A 27623-nucleotide genomic window follows, 5' to 3' on the forward strand; every position below is an offset into this window, starting at 1 on the left:
TAGTTGTGGCTCGCAGGCTCTAGAGTGCAGGCTCAGTAGTTGTGGCACACGGGCTTAGTTGCTCCGCAGCACGTGAGATCTTCCCGGACCAGGGCTCGAACCCGTGTCCCCTGCAATGGCAGGCGGATTCTTAACCACTGTGCCACCAGGGAAGTCCCTCAAAGCCTTTTCTTGATACACTCATTTCTAACCTGACACACCTCCACCGCCATTCACCCCCACCCCCAAATCCTCTCTATTCTGAAGACCCAGCACAGCGTGTTCCCTGAAGTTATTACCTTGTTAGTCTCTCTCATGGACCTTGGACTCCCTAGAGGAAGGGACCATTCTGGGCCTTCTGTGTCCACTTGCCTAGCACCAAGTAACTGCTCAGTAAATGCTTTTGAATGAAGAAATAAGAGAGAAGACCGGGGTTCGATAATGAATCTGCCGCTCACCAAGCATGGGTACTCAGAAAAGCAACTCTGCTCCAATGGCTTCACATTCCTCACCTGACAAATAAGAACCATCATCCCTGCCCAGCCCACCTCCCTGGATTCCTACAACCATATAATGGGTTCATATAAATTACATCATCCAGAACAAAGCCTGTGTCATGACAAACTTTCAAACACATTTGTTGAATCCATGAATGAAGGAATGAATGAATAAGAAAGAAACTTCCTTTGTGGCAGAGAATGCTAACATCCAGTTTACATTTTCTCTTTTTAACTTCACTCACTGAACCCCTGTATTTTAGAGGGCAGCAGTGTACTCAGCCAAAAGAATTACGTATTTCACAACCCCACTTGCAAAAAGGGACAGTCAATGGGAAGTAAATGGAAGTCATTGAGTGGGGCCCACAGGAAGCTCTTCCCAGGGGGCTGGCATTGCTTTGATTATCGCTCAGCAAATATTCACTCCCCTTCACCCTGCTGTGAGCAGAGCATGTGTCTGTGCCACTGTCGTTTGGCTTGGCCATGGACTCACCATAACTGTTAGAATGTGAGCAAGTAGATGCATTATATCTGCTTGTGCAGCATCACTTGGCTTTCATTCTGGGAGTTCACCATGTAAAGAACAAGCCCTGGGTAGCCACTACCCTCTAGTCTGAGCCCTAGAATGAGACACGTGGGACAGACCTGAGCCCAACTCACTGCTTGGAGTCACACCCAGCCGCCCCAGAGGCATGAGGATAAACGCTGCGGTTGGAAATCACTGAGTCTTAGAGAAGTTTGTTCCATGACATTATTATAGTAAAAGTTGAGGCATACAGGTAGGAGGGCCAAGCGCTTAGAGAGTCAATCTAGGACAAAAGGGTTCCCAGGTCAAAAAAAGAGCCCTATCATACCAAAAAGTCCCATAATAACATAATATATAACAAATTATTATACATATATATGCCATTACTTCAACATAAAAATATAGAAACAGATGTCATATTAAATTATCTATTATTCTATATTATTTATTTTTGTTTCATAAATTCTATTATTTAAACAAAACAAAAATAGGACTACTTAGCAATAGTAATTAGTAGCAATGAAAAATATGTGTGAGAAAAATGTAACAAAATTTTGGTTTCTTTCTCTCCTCTCATATAGCAATTTATTTAAACTCTTTATTGGATATTTATATAAACTATATCATTGTATATTCTTAAGCTATATAAATGTAAGATTGCTTAAAAAGAGAACAGAAATGTAATAGGACTACTTAAACAGATATTACCTAGATTTAATTTAAAAATAACAATATGCTTCCTTCTATCCCATAATATAGTAGGATATTTTTACTCTCCTGTCAAAGATAAACCTTACTTTGACCTGTAGCTCTGCTCTTATCAAGTGTATGTTTCATTGATTCCTAGCATCAGTCCAATGTGATGACATCAAGCTAAATATCCTCTCAACAAAGGCATTCGACCATGGGAAACTTAGGATTTTACTTACTAGGTTTATCTTATGAACCTGCAACAGCAGGCTTATAAACTTATAGGAATTAGTTTCCAGCTCTCCAAAAATGTCCATCTACTTTGTATCTACAGGTTTGTTTTGGTAGAGCAGCTGTTTGTCAGTCAGGTACTTTGCATCTGTAAATTCATCAGATGGGCTATCTATGTCTGAAATGTCCATCATTTTTAAACACTCTGAAGCATGTTGGATGTCGTCATAAGTTAAACCTCTTTCTCAGGGAAAATAGTTTAAAGCACAGAGATAATCTGAAGTTGTAAAATTAAATTCTAAATCAGTTACAGTTTTAATAAATAAATTGGGATTAACGGATACACACTACTATATATAAAATAGATAACTATCAAGAAGGACCTACTGTATAGCACAGGAAACTATGTTCAATATCTTGTAATAACCTATAATGGAAAAGAATCTGAAAAAGAATACATGTATATATATATATCTATATATATATAGATATATATATGTATATGAACCACTTTGCCGTACACCTGAAACATTGTAAATCAAGTATACTTCAATTTAAAAAAAAATTTTTTTTTAATTAATTGAGAAAGTCCTGTTTAAACGGGCTGCCCTTTTCTGGTGACACTCTTTTGGAGTTCTAAAGCAGTCTTACTTCCAAAAATCAAGTCATTTTTTGCTTGTATGAGTTTTTGTTGCAACCTATCCATAACATCAAATGACTCAGATGTACTCAGTTCATCCTTTTTCAGACTTTGTGGCCTCTTCAAAGATCATCAAACAGCTTTGGAGAAAGAGCATATAAATTGTTTTGCTATAATACTTTTCTCCACTCTCATTAATATATTTCCAAATTAAAGAAGGACATTGTTATAAACTGAATGTGCCCACAACCCCAAAATTCATATGTTGAAGCCCTAACCCCCCAGTGTGGCTGTATTTGGAGATGGAGCCTCTAAGGAAGTAATAAGGTTAAATGAGGTCATAGGTGGGGCCCTGATCCATTAGGATTAGTGTCTTTATAAGAAAAGACTCCAGAGAGCTTGGTTTCTCTTTCTCTCCACATGCTCACAAAGAAGAGGTCATTTGAGCAGCCATCTGCAACCTATGGAGAGAGGCCTCACCAGTCACGAACCCTGCTGGCACCCTGATCTTGGACTTCCAGTGTCCAGAACTTTTCTCCACAGTGTACAATATGCTCTGTGTGGTTATTCACCGCCCTAATCCAGATGTACACGTCCTTCAATCTGTCATTAAAATAAGTCATTTAGCAATGGAATAGAATAGAGAGCCCAGAAATAATCCCACACACCTACGGTCAATTAATCTTTGATACAGGAGGCAAGAATATAAAAGGAGAAAAAGATAGTCTCTTCAGCAAGTGGTGCTGGGAAAGTTGGACAACTGCATGTAAATCAATGACATTAGAACACACCCTCACACCATGCACAAAAATAAACTCAGATCGGCTTAAAGATTTAAACATAAGACACGACACCATAAAACTCCTAGAAGAGAGCATAGGCAAAACATTCTCTCACATAAATCGTACCAATGTTTTCTTAGGTCAGTCTCCCAAAGCAATAGAAATAAAAACAAACATAAACAAATGGGACCTAATCAAACTTACAAGCTTTTGCACAACAAAGGAAACCATTAAAGAAATGAAAAGACAACATATGGAATAGGAGAAAATATTTGCAGATGATGCAACTGACAAGAGCTTAATCTCCAAAATATACAAACAGCTCATACAACTCAAAAAAAAAAAAAAAAAAAAACCAACCCAACCGAAAAATGGGCAGAAGGGGCAGAAAACATTAATAGACATTTCTCCAAAGAAGACATACAGATGGCCAGTGGGCACATGAAAAGATGCTCCAAGTCACTAATTATTAGAGAACTGCAAATCAAAACTACAATGTGTATCACCTCACACTGGTCAGAATGGCCATTATTAAAAAGTCTACAAATAACAAATGCTGGAGAGGGTGTGGAGAAAAGGGAACCCTCCTACACTGTTGGTGGGAACGTAAGTTGGTGCAACCACTATGGAAAACAGTATGGAGGTTCCTCGGAAAACTCAAAATGGAATTACCATATGATCCCGCAATCCCACTCCTGGGCATATACCCGGACAAAACTATAATTCGAAAAGATACATGCATCCCTATGTTCATAGCAGCACTATTCACAATAGCCAAGACATGGAAACAACCTAAATGTCCATCAACAGATGAATGGATAAAGAAGATGTGGTACATATATACAATGGAATACTACTCAGCCATAAAAAAGAAAGAAATAATGCCATTTGCAGCAACATGGATACAACTAGATATTATCATACTAAGAAAGAGAAAGACAAATACCATATGATATCACTTATATGTGGAATCTAAAATATGCCACAGATGAACCTATCTACAAAATAGAAATAGACTCACAGACATAGAGAACAGACTTGCGGTTGCCAAGGGGGAAGAGGAGAGGGAGAGGGATGGACTGGGAGTTTGTGGTTGGTAGATGCAAACTATTACATTTAGAATGGATAAACAACAAGGTCCTACTGTATAGCATAGGGAACTATATCCAATCTCCTGGGATAAACCATAATGGGAAAGAATATAAAAAAAAAAGAATGTATGTATGTGTATAACTGAGTCACTTTGCTGTACAGCAGAGACTGGCACAACATTGTAAATCAACTATATTTCAATAAAAAAATAAGTCATTTAGCCTTCTTTTTCAGTGATGTCTGGGTCATACTGGCATTGGTAGGATAATCATTCTGTTTTCATTATGTGAACTCTTAGAAAACATGGTCATGATATTCAATGTCAAAAATTAAACTAGCACTATCTCAATACAAAGTCCAATAGTTAATCCATAAGCAAAATGAAAAATAGACTGTTAGTGCTCATGATTACAACACACTTAAGGTGGACATTTAAGTCACATCATTTGGAGTGATGTTACAATGAGTGCTCCATTTTTGTGAACCATAAATCATGGTTGCCTGCATCAATGGTAAGGGAAAAAAATAAGCAACAGCAACTACAGAAGGCAGATAATCTATGCCATATCCATCTGACACTAAAAATAGTATTGCTTTCAGCCCCTATTTTTCAGGTAGCCTTGTGGGGTTCTATATTCTCCTCCAGACTTCTACATCCATCACCAAAAACTGGAACTTTCTGTGTCCTGAGGAGGGGTTTCCTGGGATGCTAAACTTGCAGTGCTAAAACTGGGACAGTACTGAGCAAACCAGGGGGTTAGTCACCCTTGCCTAAAGGAAGCTCAGAGTCTATATCAGTTATATCAACTTCCAGAATGGATGGATTCAATGAGTAATTAGCTACACTTACTGAGCATCCACAATGATCAGGTATATAGTGCAAGGTTTTTTCATGCGCATTTAATTTTTTAAAAAATATTTATAATAGCCCCACAAGTAGCTGTTATAGTATCCATTTTATAGATGGAAAAAGTAAGCCTCAAAATCTAGGCTCCACCACTCATGGAATTGGGGAAAAGTGGAAAATGGATTTTTGTCCTTGCCTTGGCTAGAGAGGAACCATATCTGAGTAAACTAAGGGTCAGACACACTGGCAAAGAGGAGAAAATTCAGTAACTCTAAGGGAAAGACAACAAATTATAGAGGGGTGAGTTAGGGCCTGCCAGTCCCACTGCCCTTTGCACCCTCCAGGTGCATCCTTTTGTTTCTGGAACATTAGGACCTGGTTTTATTAAGAGTTGCATCCCTTATGCAGTAATTCTTAAACTTTGTCTCTAATGGCAGGTCAGAGAAAATTTAGACTCAAGGCACATGACCAGGGATGAGGCTGTAAACCACCTTATGGTCAGCATGTACTTTAATGTTAAAATAATTAAATCATTATTAAAATGTTTAAATACACTTCGACCTTGTATTTCAAACTCCTTGTCTGAAATTACTGCTCCAGAAAGCAGTAACTATGGGCAAGCTAATTAACGTTTATATTCCTTATAAAAGCAAATATAAAATGATGCCTTCCCCTCTCTATCCCACAGTCTCTGTGAGAATTGAGAAGAAATAATTTACATAAGATATATTCTTTAAGCTTATTACTATTTGGGGAGTCAAGGATCCATGCTTATGTCACAACTGTATTTTTTTTTTTCTGAAATTCTACCACTAGTTCTCACTTGTAAAACAGTCCCAGCTCAGCCAAGCAGGACATATCACATTTAAAGGCTAATTCCCTGGTCCAGACCAAAGAGTTAAGATAATCAGTATCTCATTTTCATACTTATTTATCTCGTGTTCCAAGTGTAGGCAACAAGGTAAGTATTGGCTATTTCAGATCTATTATCTTATCACCACAGATCTGAGCAACATTGTAATAAAGAGTATAACTTCATTATTGATATTTGATCACTAAGAGTTTTCAAGCCTCTTTCCTCCCTCTTCTCCTATCGCCCCACACCTGGACAGGCCTGTAAGAAACCCTGCGGGCTCCCTCTCCTGGTGCCAGTGGAAGTTCAAACCATGCCAGCCCCTGCAGGCACACTTAGAACCCTCACCCCAACGCTACTACTTACACAAAAAGAATATCCAAATGGCGAATAAGGATATGAAAAAGGTACTCAACATCATTAGTCATTAGGGAAATATAATTAAAACCACAATATGTTACATCTATACTAACACCAGAATGGCTAATATTAAAAAGACTACCCAGGGGCTTCCCTGGTGGTCCAGTGATTTAAGACTCTGTGCTTCCAATGCAGAGGGCATGGGTTCAATCCGTGTTCGGGGAACTAGAAAAGACTACGAAGGAGGAGACTGCAGAGTATGGGTTCAATCCGTGTTCAGGGAACTACAAAAGACTATGAAGGAGGAGGCTGCAGAGTATCTAAGACTCTCATACACTGCTGGAAGCAGGATATATCATTACAACTATTTTGTAAAACTTTTGGCAGTATCTGTCAAAGCCAAGCATATGCCTAACCTGTATGATGCAACAATTCCACTCATATAATAATTAATTAATATAAAATTATATAAATGTATCTATTTACCTATAGATATTCAAGAGATATACATGAATAGGTCAGTCAAAAGGCATGTAAAAGAATGTTCATAGTATTTACAAACGCCCCAAATCTGAAGCCAACCAAATATCCATCAACCAGTGGTATATTCAGTCAATGGAATAGCACTCAGCAATTTTAAAAAGCCTCTGCTACACGTAACAACGTGGATAAACCTCACAGACAAAATGTGGTAAAAGCATCTAAACATAAAAGAGCAGATACTAAATTATTTTGTTTGTCATCTACACTAACCTATAGTAAGAGAAATCATTACAGTGGTTGACCCTTGGGATGAGGTTGACTTGTAGGAGACATGAGGAAGCCATCTGGGCTATCTTGATCTGGGTAGGGGGCATGAGACACCTCACTGTTTGCCTCCAGTGGAGCCTACCTTGCTATTCTCAAGCTTGCTTTTTCTTACTTAGCAATATATTGTGACCATTCCCATGTCAATAAAAGTAGCTCTCTTTCATCAAGTTTAAGTTGCTGTCACCTTTCTTTATTAAACATACTTTCAGGAATCTTGTCTCCCTAAGCAAGTTACAAGTGTTACAAGGGCAGGGGCTCCATCTTGCAAATCACGTGAAGAAAGAGAATTTGGAGCTGTGGAGATAGTCAGACCTGGTTTTAAAACTGAATTTCACCACTTTGGGCTGTATAACCTTGGACAAATAATGTACCCATCCAGCCTCAGTTTCCTCATCTATAAAATGGGGATATAATGCCTACCTCGTGAAGTTTATTAGACCGTCTTAAATAGACAACGAACGTAAGGAACGTAATACCTAACGGGTGCTCATGGAATGACAGCTGTCTTCTCTTCCAGCCTCATCAAGGCCTTGCTCATAGAGCCCTCAGAAAAGCTATGATGATTCTCTTACCTTGTTCCGGGAACCAAGCAGCAGTCTAGAGAATAAATGAAGGGCAGCATCAGCTCAACGTGCTTCCTAATGCCAATCGCTTCTTCTCAAGGTCAGGAGACACTGTCTAGCTGATCACACCATTTAAGGCCTGAGGATGAATTCCGAGAACGCATAGTAATGGGTATCCTGAATTGCTCTCCCCAGTCACAGACAGCAATCCCCTCAGAAAGCATAAAAATGAGGAAATGCACTGAACTTCAAGGCTGGCAGGTGGGGTTTGACAGAGACCACCTAGGCTAGTCCCAGAATCAGGAGTATAAGAGAAATGTTTTCAATAATGAGGATTTGAAGAAGTACATAGCACCCCTGCGTGGCCAACATTCCATATGGAAGCTGTTCTGTGCTGTGATGCAGCCTGGGGTTTCTCCTAACTGCTGTATCATGTCCTGGCTTCACAAGGGTGGAGGCAGAACTAAGACACATTCAGGAAAATGAGTACAGTTGGTCCCACAATCTGTTCCTCACCAAGAAGATCTGTGGCTCTGAGCCCACTGTGCCTCTAGGGCCTCCTAGCTTCATAACAGGCATTAATTCAACAACCCCTTGCCATAGGCATTGTACAGACCTTAACCTGAGCAAGCCACACCCCACTCCTTTTTCTCTTTTTTAAATAAATTTATTTATTTATTTTTGGCTGCGTTGGGTCTTCGTTGCTGCGTGCGGGCTTTCTCTAGTTGTGGCGAGCGGGGGCTACTCTTTATTTGTGGTGCGCGTGCTTCTCATTGCGGTGGCTTCTCTTGTTGCAGAGCATGGGCTCTAGGCGCGCAGGCTTCAGTAGTTGTGGCACGCGGGCTCAGCAGTTGTGGCTTGCGGGCTCTAGAGCGCAGGCTCAGTAGTTGTGGCACAGAGGCTTTAGTTGCTCCGCAGCATGTGGGATCTTCCTGGACCAGGGCTCGAACCCGTGTCCCCTGCAATGGCAGGTGGATTCTTAACCACTGCGCCACCAGGGAAGTCCCCCACCCCACTCCTATATTCTGCCCTCTGATCTTTCAGTGTGGGTGGGATTCATGAAACTGTATTTCTTGCCAGACTCCTGCCTTCCACTGTATATGGCTGTCTACCTTCATATAGGTTTCCTAAGCAACATGAGGACAGATGCCATGACTAACTTATTCACAAATGTAATCTTGGCACCTATCACGATGCTTGGCACAAAGAATGAGCTTAATAAATGTCTGCCAAATAAATGAATGTTAAAGTGCTTGAACTGTCCAATACATGCTGTAACTACTGATTGCAGAAATCACTTCACTCACTCACCTCTTGATCCAAGATTTCTTAAGTATCTCCCATGTGCCATGAACTATATAAGGGGCCAGGGTGACAAAGATGACTGGAACATTATCCTCTGCCCACAAGGATCTCCAGGTGGGAGAGAGAAGGTGTGGAAGTGAATAATATGACTAGAGCTACCACAAAGGAATGAGCAGGCTTCCCTTGACACCTGCCTGATAGGTGGGCTAAGGCTTCTGAGCCAGCTGACTGTTTGGGATGAGGAGGAGCTCTCTAAGTAGGCAACTCGGGAAGGGGAGGCATTCTACTCAAAGGGAACGGGACGCTGTGCATGAGGCTGGGTCAGGGTCACTTTGCATTGGCCAAAACAAGTCTCATGGCCAAGGCTGACTTCAACAGAGTGTGAAGAATAACCCTCCTGCAGAGAGAATAAGTGACTCTTTGGTGAATGGCAATATGAGCTCATTGCCCACGTGAGCGGTCCTCCCCACAGACAGTAAGCTCCAGGACTGTTTGATACAAGTCAACATTTCCATTCAAAGATCAACCAGAATTCAGGAATTGAGGGGAACCTACAGAGTGTCTCTCGCATTTGATGATGCCAATCTGCCAGGTACTGGCTTTATCAGTTTTCTCTTTGACCGAGAAGCCCTGTGATCTGGCCATGTTGTGTGTACTTTCCTTCTTTGTCCTATTCTTCAGAATAGGATAGTCAGAGAGAAGACCCGTCCATCTTTGGCTTTGTTTAATAGAGCTTCTATTACTACTGAGCTATTGCAACAAATACTGACATTCTCATCTGGTCCCTCAACAGTCACTCAGTATGCCCTCTTAGCTCCTCCAAACTCAGGGACATTAATAAAACCCTGCTCAAATCTCCTCTACTTGCTGCCTAAGAAACAGAAACTTTCTCAGAAAAGGCTTTGAGTCATCCCTCAGGATCAGTTCAGATCCATCTACACAAGTCCTTAAGAATGAAGAAAAGTCCTTAAGAATTGAGGCAAAAGGTAGTATATTGCTATTTGTTCTCTTCTCTTTTGTATTCCTTTCAGGACAAGATCAGTCACAAGGATGGGGAATTAGAGAGTTGGATGTCTGTGCTCAAATCATCATATTAAGTTAAACATTTCTGAGTGGTATTTTAAAATATAAAATGTTAATTGGTCGTACCATATCCCTATTGGCTACAAGTTGGTAGATGCAGTGAAATTTAGAAGGACATAACCCACTTTCTAGCAATGTTAACAAATTTTGCTGTGTCAGTTCCCATTGTACTACAACACTCAATAACAAAAAAATAAACTTCTAATTTTGTTATAAGTACACAGGCTTTTCTGAGATATCAATACGCCTGGAGCAAAAACTTTATTAAAGTCAAATCCAGCAGCACGGTGCTCTCAGGACATTGTTTCAGGTATTATCTCAATAACCCTCCACCTTATAGTGTCCATTTGAGGGCTTCTCCTCCATTCCAGTTGCTGGACTGGTGTTTGGTTCTCCTGGCATGGATGGCATGCAGTGCAGATTCTATCACAGGGTGGCACAAGACTCAGGTGCCTAATTAGGTACCAGCATATTCTTGGCATTGGAAATATACTGAGGCGTAGCCACTTCTCCTCACTAAACATTGTATTGCTTAAAATTAATTCAATTTTTAGCAAGTCCAAGCAGCTATCAGCTTCTTGTCGTACATGCCTATCTCAACAGTTGGCTCTGCTACATAAACAATCAGATCTTCACATACGCATTCATTCATGTAACATCGATTGCCAGCCAACATGGTTCTCTAGCCTTCTTCCCCATCGCCAGGCTGTGATAAACTCTACAGTTGCTTTCCCCAACTCTTCTGTCTTTTGTTCCTATTATTTTCTGTAAGTGTCTGACTCCTCACCAGTAAGGCCTCTGAGTAAGATCTTCAGTTCTGAGTATGGAAGGGAAGACAGAGGCTGCGACTGGCCCTTCCACAGGCTCCATGTATGGGAGCCAGGTCACAGGAGGTCTTTCAGTGGCAGGGCCAGGAGTAGTGAAGAGAGAGAAGCCTGGGATACCTACCTCAAGAACCTAGAGTGAGGCACAAAGCAGCAATAGGGGTAGATGAAAAACGAAAGTGGTGCAACCATGGTCACACGTGGAGACATACTCACTGAATTTGAATTCAAACCTCTCAGTAAACCCCCATGTATTCATTTGTAAAATTCTGACAATAGGACTTCCCTGGTGGCGCAGTGGTTAAGAATCCGCCTGCCAATGCAGGGGATACGGCAAGATCCCACATGCTCCAGAGCAACTAAGCCTGTGTGCCACGACTACTGAGCCTGTGCTCTAGAGCCCGTGAGCCACAACTACTGAGCCCTCGAGCCACAACTACTGAAGCCTGCGCACCTAGAGCCCGTGCTCCGCAGAAAGAGAAGCCACCGCAATGAGAAGCCCACGCACCTCAACGAGGAGTAGCCCCCGCTTGCCGCAACTAGAGAAAGCCCACGGGGAGCAACGAAGACACAACACAGGCAAAATAAATAAATAAATAAATAAATTTATTTATGGGAAAAAAAATTGTGACAATAATAACCCCTTACTGCACAGAGCTATTATACCATTGAGATAAAGAATATAAACTCCACACAATAATACTTGGCTCACGTTAGGTGATCAATAAAGAAGATGTGGTGTACATATATATGAAATATGATGCAGCCATTTAACAAAATGAAATAATGCCATCTGCAACAAAATGGCTGGACGTAGAGGTGATCAAACTAAGTGAACACAGTCAGACAAAGACAAATATCATAGGATAACACTTATAGGTGGAATGTAAAAATTGATACAAATGACAACTTGACAAAACAGAAACAGACTCGCAAACTTCAAAAAGACATTTATGGTTACCAAAGGGGAAAGGTGGGCAGGGGGGATAAATTAGGAGGTTGGCATTAACATATACACACACACACACACACACACATATATATATATTATATATATAAAATAGATCATCAACAGGGGCCTACTATACAGAACAGGGAGCTCTACTCAGCACTCTGTAATAACCTAAATGGGGAAAGAATTCAAAAAACAATAGACATATGGATATCTATAACTGAATCAAGTTGCTGTACACCTAAAACAAAAACAGCATTGTAAATCAACTCTACTCCAATTTAAAGTAAAAGTTAAATGAAAAACAAAACAAAAAAAAATAAGGAAAGAAATGCCTACTCTATTGCCCTCAGGCCTAGTGACCTGGGCTGGTGTCACATCCCTGGAGCCTGAGCAGGCCTGGGTCCCCTGGCTGGAGTATGCTGGGCCTGAGGGAGCCAGGGGGGAGGACGTGCCAACAAATGAGCCCCGCCCGGACTCAGAGTGCCCCGTCCCCTCTAGATCGGACCACGATCACCAGATCCAGGCAGGCCCTCCTACACCTAAGCCAAGCCTACTGCACCCAAAAGATGGTGGACCCTCTGGGCTCAAAGAGCGTTGACAAGGGACCTGGTCACCAGGTCCTCCATGGTAAGGTCCCCACCTCCAGCCTCCTTCCTTAGAGTCGCCCCATGTACTGACGACAGCACCCTCAGCAGAGTGGTTATGCAGGGGTTGGCATCTGCCAGGGTAAGGGGAAGAAGGAATGAGGCACAAGCCCTTGAGTCTTTGTGCTGGCACACTCCTCTCTCATTTACAAGCCAGGAACACAACTTTCCCTAAGGCTCTGGTTGCCTGAGTCACCGCACTGGAGCATGAAGAAATCCTGCCGCCTTGTGGCCGCTTCCTGTAACAACAGCTATAAACTCGGTGCTGCTGGGCACTTAATGTTCACAAGGCCTGAGGGGCGTTAAGTGACACCTGCCCTCAAGTAATGTCCTGGTGTAGGTCATCGAAGAAGAATTCAAAAACGGGAAGACTTTCCAGAAGCCCATTTCAAGAGGTAACTTTTACTCACATTGTTAAGGAAAAAAAAAAAAAAAGCACATGAAAAGATGCTCAACGTGGCTAATTATCAGAGAAATGCAAATGAAAATGACAACGAGCTATCACATCGCACCAGTCAGAATGGCCATCATCAAAATGTCTACAAACAATAAATGTTGGAGAGGGTGTGGAGAAAAGGGAACCCTCCTCCGCTGTTGGTGAGAATGGAAATTGGTTAAGAGCCACTGTGAAGAACAGTATGGAGGTTCCTTAAAAAACTAAAACTAGAGCTACCAAATGATCCGGCAATCCCACTCCTGGGACTATATCCGCAGAAAATCCTATTTCAAAAGGACACATGCACACCAACGTTCATTGCCCTATTGAAAATGGCCAAGACATGGAAGCAACCAAAATGTCCATCAACATATGAATGGATAAAGCAGATGTGGTTGATATACACAATGGAGTATCCATCAGACATTAAAAAAAAAAACAACAAAGAATGAAATAATGCCATCTGCAGCAACATGGATGGACCTAGAAGTGATCATTCTAAGTGAATTCAGTCAGACAGAGAATGACAAATATCATAGGATATCACTTACACGTGGAATCTAAAAATTGATACAAATGAACTACTTCACAAGGCGGAAACAGACTTGCAGACTTCAAAAAGAAATTTATGGTTACCAAAGGGGAAAGGTGAGCAGGAGGGATAAATTAGGAGGTTGGCATTAACATACACACACTCATATATATAGAAAATATACCATCAACAAGGACCCACTCTATAGCACAGGAAAGTCTACTCAGCACTCTGTAATAACCTAAATGGGGAAAGAATTCGAAAAAGAATTCTTTTGATGTATTGATATGTATAACTGAATCAAGTTGCTCTACACCTAAAATAAACACAATATTGTAAATCAGCTCTACTCCAATATAACCTAAAAGTTAAATTAGAAACAAAAAAAAAAAAAAGAAGAAGAAGAAGAAGGAAAGAAATGCCTACTATATTCCCCTCAGGCCTGGTAACCTGAGCTAATGTCACATCCCTGGAGCCTGCGCAGGCTTGGGTCCCAAGGATGGAGGGTCCTGGGGCTGAGGGAGCTGGGGAGGATGTGCCAGCAAACGAGCTCCCGCTGGCCCTGCAGTGCCTGGTCCCCTCTGCATGGGACCACCGTCACCAGATCCAGGCGGGCCCTCCTACAGCTTAACCAAGCCTAGTGCACCCAAAGGATGGTGGACCCGCTGGCCTCGAAGAGCTTTGACAAGTCACCTAGTCTCCAAGTCCCCTAGCAGTAAGGTCCCCACCTCCAGCCACCTTCCTTAGAGTCGCCCCACGTACGGATGACTGCACGCTCAGCAGAGCGGTTTTGCAGGGGTTGGCATCTGCCTGGGTAGGTGAAGGGTAAGGGGGAATCTAATAATTGAAACAAATGAACTACTTGACAAGCCCAAAACAGACTCACAGATTTTAAAAAAAAACTTATGGTTACCAAAGCGGAAAGGTGGGCAGGTGGGATATATTAGGAGGTTTGGATTAACACATACCCATTAATATACATATAAAATAGATCATCTACAAGGACCCACTGTATATCACAGGGAACTCTACCCAATATTCTGTAATAACCTATATGGAAAAGAATCTGAAAAAGAATCAGTATATGGATACATATAACTAAATTACTTAGTTGTACCCCTGAAAGTAACACAGCATTGTAAATTAACTGTACTCCAAAATAAAATAAGAATCAAATTTTTAAAAATATTTAACTTATTAATAATCATGAAAAGCAAAAATAATTTTTTCTATTTGTTTTGTTGATTAGTTGACAAGATAATACTGCACTGAGTTTATCATTTTTGTAAAACTGGGAGAAACTGGTAAATGGTTATCACACATAACCAGTAAAGTACTTCGAAAAATCTTTCCACATATCCCCAGGGATAAAAGCATCCTAGTATGTAAGACACTGAAGCACGGTGTTGTGTACTCCATTTAAGTAGATGAAAAACAGACCAATCAGAAACAGTGTGATTAAGGATCCCAAACACTCCATGATGCTGGGCACAGAGAACACACGTTTTCATTTTAATCAAATAAAAACAAAGGGCATTCCTTGTTTAACTCACCTGTAGAACCTGCTCTCCTGTTCCTCCTGCTTAGGGGTCCCTGGGGCTGGGTGAAACGTGACTCTTTCCCTTGCTCAAGATGAGAGACCAGAGCTAGTCTGGAAGTGGACGATGCTGCTTGAAGGGAAGAAGAAACAACACAATGAAGAGTAGAGTCACACGGGTCAGTCTCAGCAAGGAGAGGAACCCCGGGGGAACCGAGCAAGAGGTACCCTAAAGAGGTACAGGAAGGGTTCTGGGAGGAGATCTTGGACAGTGCTTCCAAGGAAGCCTGAGACACTCTGGGAGGCGAATTTCTATTTAAAGGAAAACAAAATGTTTTACCTTCCTTGTTAAAGAATGGAAAATTCTCTAACTGTGGAAAACAGATGTATGGCTCCTAGGAGCAGCTCCCACATGGAGACAAAGGGGCTGAGTTCTCTCAAGATAATCTGGAGGTTCAATACTAGGGTGAGGGTACCAAGAGACTGCTCGAGCCCTGGTGTACCCAGAGAATCACCTCTAAGGCAGGTACAGAGGGAGGACAGCTTTTACAATGGAAAAAGAAGGAAAGCATTCTTGGAAGTCAAATAGACTCCAGGGCTCTGTGTACCTGGAAACTCTTAACATCGCCATTTGGGGTCAGTTAATAGTTATAAGAGAACCCTTTAACTTCTTAGGGCCCAGAGAGACCAGCAACAGAGAGGCCTTACATAGAGTTCTCCAGCATCACGCTCCTGCACAAGGCCCTCTGAGCAGGTATCAAGCTGGCCCATTCCTTGTCAGTGAAGTACACAGCCACATCCTCAAAAGCCACTGATTCCTGAAACGACAAGTTCCTCCTATCCCAGGCCTCAGGACTTTGGTGATGGTCAAAACTGTCAATTGAGAGGCTGAGAACAGCATCCACAAGGACGTATATTTAGTACTGGGTCCCTCATGTGCCTGAGAGGTTTTTGTGTAAAAGTTGGAAGGTGTAGAGGAAGAGGACAAAAATTAAAGGCAGACAGCCAGCCAGAGTTCCACCTACTTTCCCAGTTAGAACAAAATACATCTTCACTATGAGCTTCCAAACATATGCGACCTCCAAATAGACTATAATATAGAAGCTAGACTTGGGCCTGAGCATGAATGTATATATATAAAAGAAAAACTAACATATAATGGGATATGGCTGCTACCTTAGCTCTGAGCCCCTTCGCACTTTGTATAATATATTTGGGTGATTATTTGGGCTGCTCATGTTCCTGTCATTTCTCAATTGTGCTTTCATCCAAGTTCTTCCTCATTCTTGCCTCCTTTCTCACTACCCCAGGCACAATGCTCTCACATTTGTCCATGACTCCCCACCCCCATGTAGAGGTAGTGAGGTTAGAGAAGCACAGGAAAGTACCACTTACTTGAGATGGGCTAGAGAAAAGTCTGTTTATCAAAGGACAACATTAAGAGAGTGAAAAAGTGGGAATTCCCTTGCTTTCCAGTGGTTAGGACTCTGCGCTTCCACTGCAGGGGGCCCGGGTTCCATCCCTGACTGGGGAACTAAGATCCTGCAAGCCTCGGGGCACGGCCAAAAAAATAAATTAATAAGAGAGTGAAAAAGCAAGCCACAGACTGGGAAAAGGAACTTCATAATACATACATCTGACACAGGACTCATATCCATAATTACTACAACTTGGAGGAAAAAAATGACACACAATGTAAGAAACAATGGGAACGTATCTCAACAGTGACTTCACATAAGTGGACATCCACATATGCAATAAACATATGAAATGGTGCTCTGTATCACTCCTTAATGGAGAAAAGGCAATTAAAAAACCCCAATATGATATCAAGAATGAATGAGAGGGGGCTTCCCTGGTGGCGCAGTGGTTGAGAATCTGCCTGCCAATGCAGGGGACACGGGTTCAAGCCCTGGTCTGGGAAGATCCCACATGCCACGGAGCAACTGGGCCCGTGAGCCACAACTACTGAGCCCGCATGCCGCAACGACTGAAGCCCACATGCCTAGAGCCCGTGATCCGCAACAAGAGAAGCCACCGCAATGAGAAGCCCGCGCACCGCAACGCAGAGTAGCCCCCGCTCACCGCAACTAGAGAAAGCCCACGTGCAGCAACGAAGACCCAACGTAGCCAAAAATAAAATTAATTAAATAAAATTTTAAAATAATAATAAATAAATAATGTTTCCATAGCCCCAATACTGTGCATAGGATATCATATGCTAAACATTAGACACATATTAGGTGCTTGATGGATATAACCCCTCAAGAGATTTTTATTTGTATTTATTTATTTATGTTGCTCTGCACGGCATGAGGCATCTTAGTCCCCCAACCAGGGATGGAACCCTGTGCCCCCTGCAGTGGAAGCCCCGAGTCTTAACCACTGGATCCCCAGGGAAGTCCCAAGACTTTTAGATTAAACATTCATATGAGCCAATCCAAATCCAGGGCTCCACGTTCTCCAATTCTGTGAAGGAAGTAGCCTCCATGGGGGTGGGGGGAGAAAACCATTTCAGTCTCCTCAAAACTTTGGGTACTCTACGATTCGCTTCCAGATTGGGTTTACACCTGGCCAGGCAAGTAAGGCGAATAAAGTGATCACAGACTGATTTCCTGAGACCACCTGAAAAGGGAAAGAGCGTTAAGTAGTTGTGCACAGGCCTAGGGGTAGGGCTGGGGTCTCCGCAGCCTGGACAAAAGGGGGCTGGAGCGACCGAGGGCAGTGTTCTCTGCTGACAGCGCGTCGTGGAGCGCAGACAGTTAAAAAACTTTGAGGACCTCGGTGTCAACACTTGACTTTGTGTCAGTATCCAAGTGTGAATAGGCCGCAGGCTGTCCTGGGGACAAGAAACTAGGCGTCAGGAGCCTGCGGCCGGTGCCCCCGGCCCGCCAGCGCCCCCTCTCCATGCGAACGCGTCTAGCATGGGCGTTGGGGTGAGAACCCCGGTAGCAGCAGTAGCCCTCCCGGTCTCCCCCAGGGTCCTTCCCGTCCTGCTCTGACCAAGCCAGACCCGCTCACCGTGGGCTCTGAGTGGCTTCTGCCCCTTTCCAGCGAACAGAGCTTTGGGGAACCACTCGCGGGTCCTCACAAACCAAACCCTCACGCGCTAAAAGCAATGGCTGAGCCGGAAGTACGTCATCACAGTGACCTGTCAACCTATAATTTCCCTGAAATTCTCTCTAGTGATCTTAGAGGACCCCACATCTCGGTGGTTCCTCCTTCTAGTTCCCACCAGACGAGCCTGAGGAAAAAAAGGCGAGGTAGGTGTCTTCCTCTCAGGCACCGCGTTCTTCTTTATTTTTTTGGCCGCGCTGCACGGCTTGCGGGATTTCAGTTCCCTGACCAGGGATCAAACCCTGGCCCTCGGCAGTCAAAGTGCAGAGTCCTAACCACTGGACCACTAGGGAATCCACGGGACTCCGCGTTCTGAGTCAAGGCAGAGGACTTGGCTTGTCCTAACCTTAAGGCCGGAGAAGGAAGCAGGACCTTCATTCCATTGGATATCGGGTGAAAGGGCGGGGCCCAGCTGAGCCAATGAGCAGCGGAGCCTGCGAGGTCATCCTTCCTCTTGGAGGCAGGAGCCTATTCCCTGCCGGGACAGGCCCGGCCCCTGCCTGGCAGGTTTTCCACCTACGGGTGAGTCCCTCCCTTCAGGGCCTAGAGGAGAAATCAGGGACCTGGAGAGAGAGGTGAACTGGGCTGAGGGCCTGACCTGGACGGGGTGGGGACCTCAAGACAGAGGAGGCACCGAAACGTTTGCTGAATGAATGAAAGTCGAGGAACAGAGTAGTGATCTTAATATATATCCAGAAGACCCTTAGAAAGTCAAAAAGGCGGTGCTTTTCTGTCCTGCATAGGGAGAGCCACCATGAATGAGTGAGGGAGGGTGAGAAGTGAATCCGGGTCCCAGCTAGAAGCCTACACACAGTCCTGCAACCTTTCTTAGACTTGTCCACCACTTCATTTGTCCACCACTGCCAAATGTCCTCATGTGTCTAGCTCCTACCCCGGCCACTGTGATGCCCCACATGGGGCTCACAGTTTACAAGTCTTTTCGTCTCCCACTGCCAAGAAGGCTGTGTCCAGAGGAGCATCCAGCCCTCAGCCATATCCTACTGAGGCCGACACTTCCTCGGGATCCATGAGGCCCTTGTGTGGAACCCAGGTCACATCTTTTCAAGATAACCTCAAGTCCTCAATCGTCTGCATAACCTGAGAGCTTTATAGGAGTGTCAGTGGTCACCTCCAAAAGACCTTTAAATATGGGAGAGCAGGGGTTAGGATTTCCCTGCTCAAAAGAACCTGGAGTTTAAAGCCTTACTGATAACACTGTTACAGAAGAGTGTCAGCTTACTCCAGGGCACTTCAGTATTCGTGAGGAATAAACATGATTTCTCTTTCCCTCCCACCGGGATGTTCTCAGATGTAAGTCACTGCTTCTGCTCTTTGACATATTTTCCATGTAGAAGATATGGAGCCTGGAAATCATGCTGACAGTTGGAGTAGGCCATTCCCAATTCCCATCAACCAAAGACACTTGGTTAGGTAGGTTTGCCAAGGCAAAATCAAAACAACCTATGCCAGGGAATTCCCTGGTGGTCCAGTGGTTAGGACTCTGAGCTTTCACTGCTGAGGGCCTGGGTCCGATCCCTGGTCGGGGAACTAAGAGCCCACTAGCTGTGCAGTGAGGCCAAACAAACAAAAAAACCTATAGTATAATATTCATCTTAGAAGAGCAATCTAGTTTTAGCAAAACATCACTGTTCCTAATATTAAACTAATGCAATTTGAATATTATCGAATTTGAATGTTCAGTTGTAATTGTGTAATAACCTATAAACATAGGAAATTTATATCAAGCTTTAAGGGTACAATATTTACAAGCTTTAAGGGTACAATATTTTTTTACACATTTTTACACATTTTACAAATTCTTACTCATCCAGTTGCTTTAAACATAACCCATATTAGCATATTTTTAGCCATTTAGAGCCTGCCTGCTTTGCATAACTCGTGAAACTGCACCTAATGTCTGCTAGCCATGGATAAGACAAACTCTGTGGCCGTAAAAGACCCCAAACCGCTGCTGCCCTTCAACGCTCTCTGAAGGGCAGAGACTCCCACCTTGCTGTTGAGCAACACTGCCTAGACAAGTAAGCCTCCTTTCCAATTTGCCTCTCCACCCCACCCCCTCCCCGGGATTCCCTTGCCTTCTTCCCCTGCTGGGTTGTCCCTTCAGTAAGGGACTTCCCCTCTCCTGCGAGCGGTACAGAGGCCGCCCAATGTAGTTTGTTGTACAATAGTGCCATCTAGTGGTCTTATCTTTTTCTTTTTCTTTAAAAAATTTTTTTGGATTGAGGTATAGTTGATGTACAATATTATATGTTTCAGGTCTTGTCTTTTCTTGATCATCCCTCAAATCCTTGAACTCACCACAGAACTGAAACAATATAGATATTCTTGCCTCTTCAGTTCTTTAATACCATTTATTGAATGCTGCTTAGATCATTACTAATGGCATTGAATCATCATGCCACCCATGAATATTGGCTTCCAATGACATCCTCAAAGGTTATTACAATAACTGCAAATACAGGTCTTATGCAGGATATTCAGGAAAATATTAATTGTAATAAGTTTTCTGGTCATGTTAAATTTACCATTTGGAATGTTATAGTCTAATCATTGAATCACATATTTTACAACCACAACTGCTCTTAAACTGCTGTCTTTGTCCATTCAGGCTGCTAGACAAAACACTATAGCCTGGGTAGCTTATAAAGAACAGAAGTTTATTTCTTACAGTTCTGGATGCTGGGAGGTTCAAGATCAAGGCACCAACATGGTCGAATTCTGATGAGGGCCCTCTTCCTGGTTCATAGACAGGGCCTTCTTGTGGTGCCCTCACATGGAAGGGAGCTATGGAGCTCTGTGCGATCTCTTTTGCAAGAACACTAATCCCGTTCATGAGAGCACCTCCCAAAAGCCCTACCTCCTAATACCATCACATCAGGATTAGGATTTCAATGTATGAATTTTGAAGGGGACATAAACATTGAGACCATAGCAACTGCTATAATCATTGCGTTCCTAGAATGTGATGTCTTTCAACGTCGGTTATCTTTCTCCCTTCCATACCACCACCAACAACGGGGAGGATAAGCAATGGGCCCATGCGAAGAGTAAGAAGAGCAGTTCAATTCACCCAAGAAATGAATGTCCTCTTCCAGCACAGCTTAAGACTGACCCAGGACAGCATGGCGTCACTGCATCAGTGGGGGGTAAGAGAGGACATCTATCAGAAAGCCTGTTGAAAGCCCTCAGAGGAGAGAGGTGTGGCCACCCCCAGAGAACTGCCTGACATGTTGTGCGGGGAAGAGTGACCACCCTCATGGCCAAGAGTGGGGAATGCACAAGATAAAGGATATTTGCTGCCACCTCTGTTGTCGTTGGGTGTTGTAGCCCATAAGCAGCATTGCAGTAGGAACGCAGAAGAGCAAGAGCTGACATAGGGGCCCACATATGCAGCCCACCCCAAGGGTTGACAGCAGACCCACAGTAGCCCAGAGCCTTGAATTCAAACCTGTGCCTAAGATGAATGAGTCACCCCGAATCAGTCAGCATCATTCTGATGGCCCAGTGTCATGTGATCCTGTGGGAAAAACCCAGGCTGGCCTCCCTCCTAGAACTGAGGTCCAGCCATAGGGCCCTGGCACAACCCTATAGGTGTGCATTCTGGAGCTCCTTAGGACACCTGGTCAGCCCACACACTGAGTAAATGCTCAGAGAGCACCCCAAATGGGAGAGACAGAGCCCAGGGCCCATGGAGATCACAATCTACTCTCGGAGCACCCCATGTGACAGCCCTATTTGACCTAGCCACACCCAGGCAACAGTAGATGACTTTTAAAATGTAGAGGAAGGGGGTACTTCCCTGGTGGTCCAGTGGGTAAGACTCCACGCTCCCAATGGAGGGGACCAGGTTCGATCCCTGGTCAGGGAACTAGATCCCACATGCATGCCACAACTAAGAGTTCACATGCCGCAACTAGGAGTTCACATGCCGTAACTAGGAGTTCACATGCTGCAACTAAGAAGTCCACATGCCGCAACTAAGACCCAGCGCAGCCAAAATAAATAAATAAATAAAAGGATAAAAATAAACCAATAAAAAAAAAATGTAGAGGAAGGAACTCCAAAGTGCAGGACCCCCTGCACACCCTGGGCACATGACCTGGGGTGGGACCCTGTTTTCCTTGGTCTAATGCATTTAAGTGCATGGCCAGAGAGTTGCACATACCATTTCACAATGGCCAGAGGTTGGTCACATGGCCAAACATACCTGCTGAAAAAACTGGAAAATTTAGCAATTTTTATGGAAGCAGAAGAGAATGGAGACTAGGTGACGAGTAACAGTCATTACCATGTCCACTGCACGATAGAATGCAAGATAGACTGGAAATGTGAATATCTAGCTTTCCTATACTCTAGAGTGAAGACAGCAACAGAGAAAAATGCTGGGAAAGGCCAGAATAGCCCATAAGGCACATCAGTACCTATTAGGAAAGAGTAGCCCCTAAAGAGATACAATCCCATAGGTGCGTGACATGGCAAATGGAACAAGGGCAGGATTTCAACTCCCATCTGTCCCTTAGAGCAGTTCCTCTTTGCACAATTATCACAACCATACAGGATAGCCCTGGAAATGGCTCTGGATTCAGCCACCGGTAATGTCACACACTCCTCCCCCTTGTCAACTACTTGGTGCTTTTTCAACACATTTCTCCATATTTATACAATACGTTAAAAAAAGAAAAACATATAGCAGGTCTGATCTGTATCTCCTCCACACACTGAGAAAGGCTGTAACTCTCTGGGCCACAACTCGGCAAATATTCCCAAGGAGAAGGTCTGGGGAATGTGAGATTCATGTTATGTGTCTCATCTCTCTCAAAACTCATCACATTGCATTGGTTGCTAATGAATATCTACAAACTGTTGTTCAGTGTTTTTTGTTGTTTTTTTTTAAGTGTGGTCCACTTTGAAAATTTTAAAAATCCAAAAATCCACCTCTTCTCAAGATGTAGAACAACTGAAGAAGGGACTTCCCTGGTGGCGCAGTGGTTAAGAATCCGCCTGCCAATGCAGAGGACACGGGTTTGAGCCCTAGTCCGGGAAGATCCCACATGTCGCGGAGCAACTAAGCCTGTGCGCCACAACTACTGAGCCTGCGTGCCACAACTACTGAAACCCGTGTGCCTAGAGCCCGTGCTCCACAACAAGAGAAGCCACCGCAATGAGAAGCCAGTGCACCACAACGAAGAGTAGCCCCCGCTCGCCGCAACTAGAGAAAGCCCGCAAGCAGCAATGAAGACCCAACACAGCCAAAAATAAATAAATAAATAAATAAAATTTTTTAAAAACCTGAAGAATATGGTCCCACCCTTACAACAAAAAATAGCCAGACTGGGACCTCCCTGGCAGTCCAGAGATTAAGACTGCAGGAGGCGCGGGTTCAGTCCCTGGTCAGGGACCTAAAATCCCACATGCTGTATGGTGCAACCAAAAAAAAAAAAAAAATAGCCAGATAGTCTGAAATTTTTCCTTGAACACATCAGAGAGCTGAAGTCTCAGGGCAAACAACTTACCTAAAATCTAAGGAAAGACAGACACTCTCAAGGTCATTCCTTATATTCATCTCCTTTGGGGACAGTCCACCTTCCTGACCAATCCTGCTATGGAGAAGCTCACAACTGCAGAGTTGGAAATAACATTGAGTCAGCTGGAGGGAAAACAAAAAATAAAAATACAAAACAACAATAAGAAAACAACCAGCATATAAATTCATTGTAAATAGAATAAGGCTGTCTTGGGAATTCCCCGGCAGTCCAGTGGTTAAGACTCTGCCCTTCCAATGCAGGGGGCGTGGGTTCGATCCCTGGTCGGGGAACTAAGATCCCACATGCCACATGGCACGGCCAAAAAATTTTTAAAAAAAAAAATAATAAGGCTGTCTTTAAGAAAACAGACAAAAGACGCTGTAGTGAGAAAGGCAGAGTCAAAGTGGTAAGCTTCAAAGAGTCTTAAGGCTAGATAGGATCAAAGAAAGGGGAAGAGATGGGGAGAGGGCATCTGGGGGAGCAGAAAAAGCGCAAGCTCAGAGGAAGAAACTGAAACAGTGTGTGTTGCAGTGAGTGGAGAGGACTGGCTGGAGGAGAGTCTGGGGAGGGCAGGAGGTACAGCTGGATTGGGATAATCAGGCCAAGAAGGGGAGGGCCTGCTAACCTGCACTAGGGGGACACACAGAACAAGGTTACATTTAAAAGTTCCTCTCCAGGATGAATTCTCCAATGACAAATAAAATTTGAGTTCTGAATGAAGATTTTCCCACATTCACAGGGTTTTTCTCTAACATGAAGCCTTCAGTGCTGCTTCAATCCTGAACTCTTGTTGAAGCCTTTCCCACACTCTGCATTTGTAGGGCTTCACCCAAGGGTGGATCCATTGATATTGGGGTTTTCTTTTTCATTTTTCTTTCCTTTTCTTTTTTTCTTTTGGATCCATTGATATTGATTTAAGCTGACTTTTTGCTTGAAGGCCTTGCTGTAGTCCTTGCATCTAAAAGGTTTCTCTCCAGTGCTGACTTGCTGGCACTGAGTTGAAGTTAAGGGCTTTGCCACACACCTGGAAATTGCAGATGTGTGAACTGACCCCAACATTTTTTTCTGATTTCTTATGTGCATGACATCTATTTTTTATAGGAATTTTCTCATTATTTACTCCCTCCTTTGCTGAATCTCTCTTATTTTTCTTCATTCCATCCCTTATGAGACTTCCTGAAGGCCTCTCTATCTTGCTCTCTGATTCACAGGTAACTTGAAAACCAGGTCCCTGGGGAAGGTCTCTTAATGTTCCTCTGAGGCCAAGCCACGGGATTCACTTTTCTCAGAAATGTCTTGTTTTGAGGCCTAAAGCGCAAATTCAGCCCTGATTTCACAACCTGAGAAAAAATAATAAATGCAAATGTTAGAGAGGGAACTAGATCATCAAAGATACGACTGTATGCTGTAAATACACAGCTTTTGTATGTTTACAAATTGGTTTCACAGAGCATAGGGAATGAAGAAAGACAAGGAAAAGCCCTGGGACCCAAAAGGGAAAGGGGCTGCATCTGGTCTCATGGCCAAAGATGCAAAAGGAGACGAGATAATTATGGTTGGTCCAAGAGAGTAACATTGTTGAAAATGGAAATCTGATCATGGGAACGGCCTCAGAAGACCAAAAAAGAATGAAAAGTGAAGAGGATATTGTGTTGGGTGGGCTGGTGAGACTCCTCTTCATCAATTAAATGTCAAACAAAAAATTAAATTAAATAACTTAGATATTCCAACTTAGGGGTATGTGAGGAATGCTATCACGAAGCTTGCAAATTACCTGAAAACATAAGCAATATAAAAGATTAGAGAAAACAACACTCGGCCAGGAGAACACAGATCAAACTTTCACCCACACTGACTAACTAACCATAACTGCAAGGTAACATTTTGCCATCATGATTTAGCCCTAGGCCATGACAAAATTTCACAGACTGGATGGCTTAACAGAAATTAATTTTCTTATGGTATAGGAGGCTGGAAGTCCAAGATCAAGGTGCCAGCTAGTTGGTTTCCTCTGAGGCCTCTCTCCTTGGCTTGCAGATGACCAACCTCTTGCTGCCTCTTCACACGGTCATCCCCCTACACATGTGCACCCCTGGTGTCTGTGTGCTAATATCCTCTTCTCATATGGACACCAGTCTGACTGGATTAGCGACCACCATAACAACCTCATTTTAACTTAATTATGTCTTTGAAGATCCTGTCTCCAAATACAGTCACATGCTGAGGTACTGGAGGTTAGGGCTTTAACATATAAAGTTGGGCGGGACACAATTCAGTCCACCTGCCATATGCTGAACCCATCCCGCTCCTAAGCACCGAAGCCTCACCATCTCCCTATGTACACGGTCCAAGCATGCTCCCTCCTCCTCAGCCCTAGCAGTTGCTATTCCCTCTGCCTGAAAAGCTGCCCCTAAATATCAGCACATCTTGCTCCCTACTTTACTCTGGTCTCTTGTTCAAATGCCCCCTCATCAGAGTCTGTCCCTGATCACTCTATCTATCCCTTTCTATACCCCTTCCCTGCTTTATTATCCTTCATAGCATTTACCATTACCTGCCATAAAAATTTATACATTGTGGGGTTCATCCGTGTTTAACATACACCCAGGATTTTTAGAAATCATGTATGGTAAGGTCACAGACAAGGAGACAACTGCCTTTGAAAAAAGAAGTACTTACAGTTCCTGAAAAGAGGGGGCATGCCACACCACGCAGGGGGCCCATGGGGAAGCACCATGGGGTCAGTCAGGAGGCAGAGGAGGGGGCAGAAAGCATAGGCAAAAGCCTTTATTACTAGAGCGGTGGGAAGTTGTTAGGTGGGGACGTTCTCCTGCTGGGCAGGAAGCAAAACACAGATGTTGGGGTCTGTGGTTGGAAGGTTTGTAATATGATATTTGCACACCCAAAGGGGAAATATAATCAACTTTGGCTGTTAGTTTGACCCTATGATCAATGGATGCCAAATCATCAATTACAATATTTCTAAATGTTGGTTAGAATATCCCACATTTTTGGCGTTATACCAATATATTCAAATGTTGGTTAATAAGAGAATAAGGGAATGAGTTTCCATATGACTAGTTTATGCCTGTCCTCATGTACACCCATGTCCTAAGGGTAATTCTTGCTGCCACCACTCAGGTTCCAGGCTTCATCCTGTCCTCGCAGGCCAGGTGTACCTCTTCTCTGTACCTATCTTGTCTTATCTGAAACCTCTCAGAGGCTCCTTTTGGTGAATATAGATGGATGCAGCTTCACCTTGGACACAGTTTCCATGAAGTGCCTGCGCTGGCTTACCTCAAAACTCAAGTGGACAGAGGTCAAAGGGAACAAAGCTCACCTGAGGCTTGGTTTTAAGGGACACAGCCTGTCATCATCTAGCTTCTTCAATTCTTCTTATGGAGAAAAGTATGATTCTCAGTAGCTTAAGGCAGAGAACGATACATCAGCAAGATGGACTGATCACAACTCCCATAAAGAACCTCTACCCCAGGTTCTGTTTTAACATTTAACATTGTTTGTACTGGCAGCATGATTCTCTGCTCACGAGAGGAAGACAACAGGCACGTCTCAGAATGCTGAGACAACGCAGAGATCATTCCAGGAAGGAGCCTGAGAAAACTGTAGGTTCCATGAATCTAGACTCATAATCACAGGATCACAGGAAAGCATCCAGGAGAGGAAGCTGGGGGAGATAATGGACAGAGGATTAATAAGCCAAGAAGAAATGTGGAGCCCCCAAACTGTAAATAGAGTTCCCTAGAGACTACACAC

The 27623-nt window shown here is 43.5% G+C and overlaps 1 protein-coding gene across 2 annotated transcripts in view; it reads right to left on the reverse strand.

Annotated features, from left to right (window-relative positions):
• The window catches only part of GASK1A (golgi associated kinase 1A), an 82051-nt gene extending 54843 nt beyond the window's left edge, over positions 1-27208 (reverse strand). The window contains exons 1-5 of one of the 2 annotated variants that reach the window (XM_061196546.1): positions 27190-27208; positions 24475-25189; positions 23838-23971; positions 15203-15316; positions 7880-8009 (exon numbers count right to left, since the gene is read on the reverse strand). The gene's annotated coding sequence lies outside the window, so the exon portion shown is untranslated. Of the gene's footprint in view, positions 1-7879; positions 8010-15202; positions 15317-15894; positions 16143-23837; positions 23972-24474; positions 25190-27189 lie in introns of those variants that run through there. The other variant, XM_061196547.1, reaches the window with a different exon arrangement.
• Positions 27209-27623: the final 415 nt, after the last annotated feature.

This window comes from Eubalaena glacialis, chromosome 7 (assembly GCF_028564815.1).
Source record: "Eubalaena glacialis isolate mEubGla1 chromosome 7, mEubGla1.1.hap2.+ XY, whole genome shotgun sequence".
In the NCBI taxonomy this organism is placed as follows: domain Eukaryota; kingdom Metazoa; phylum Chordata; class Mammalia; order Artiodactyla; family Balaenidae; genus Eubalaena; species Eubalaena glacialis.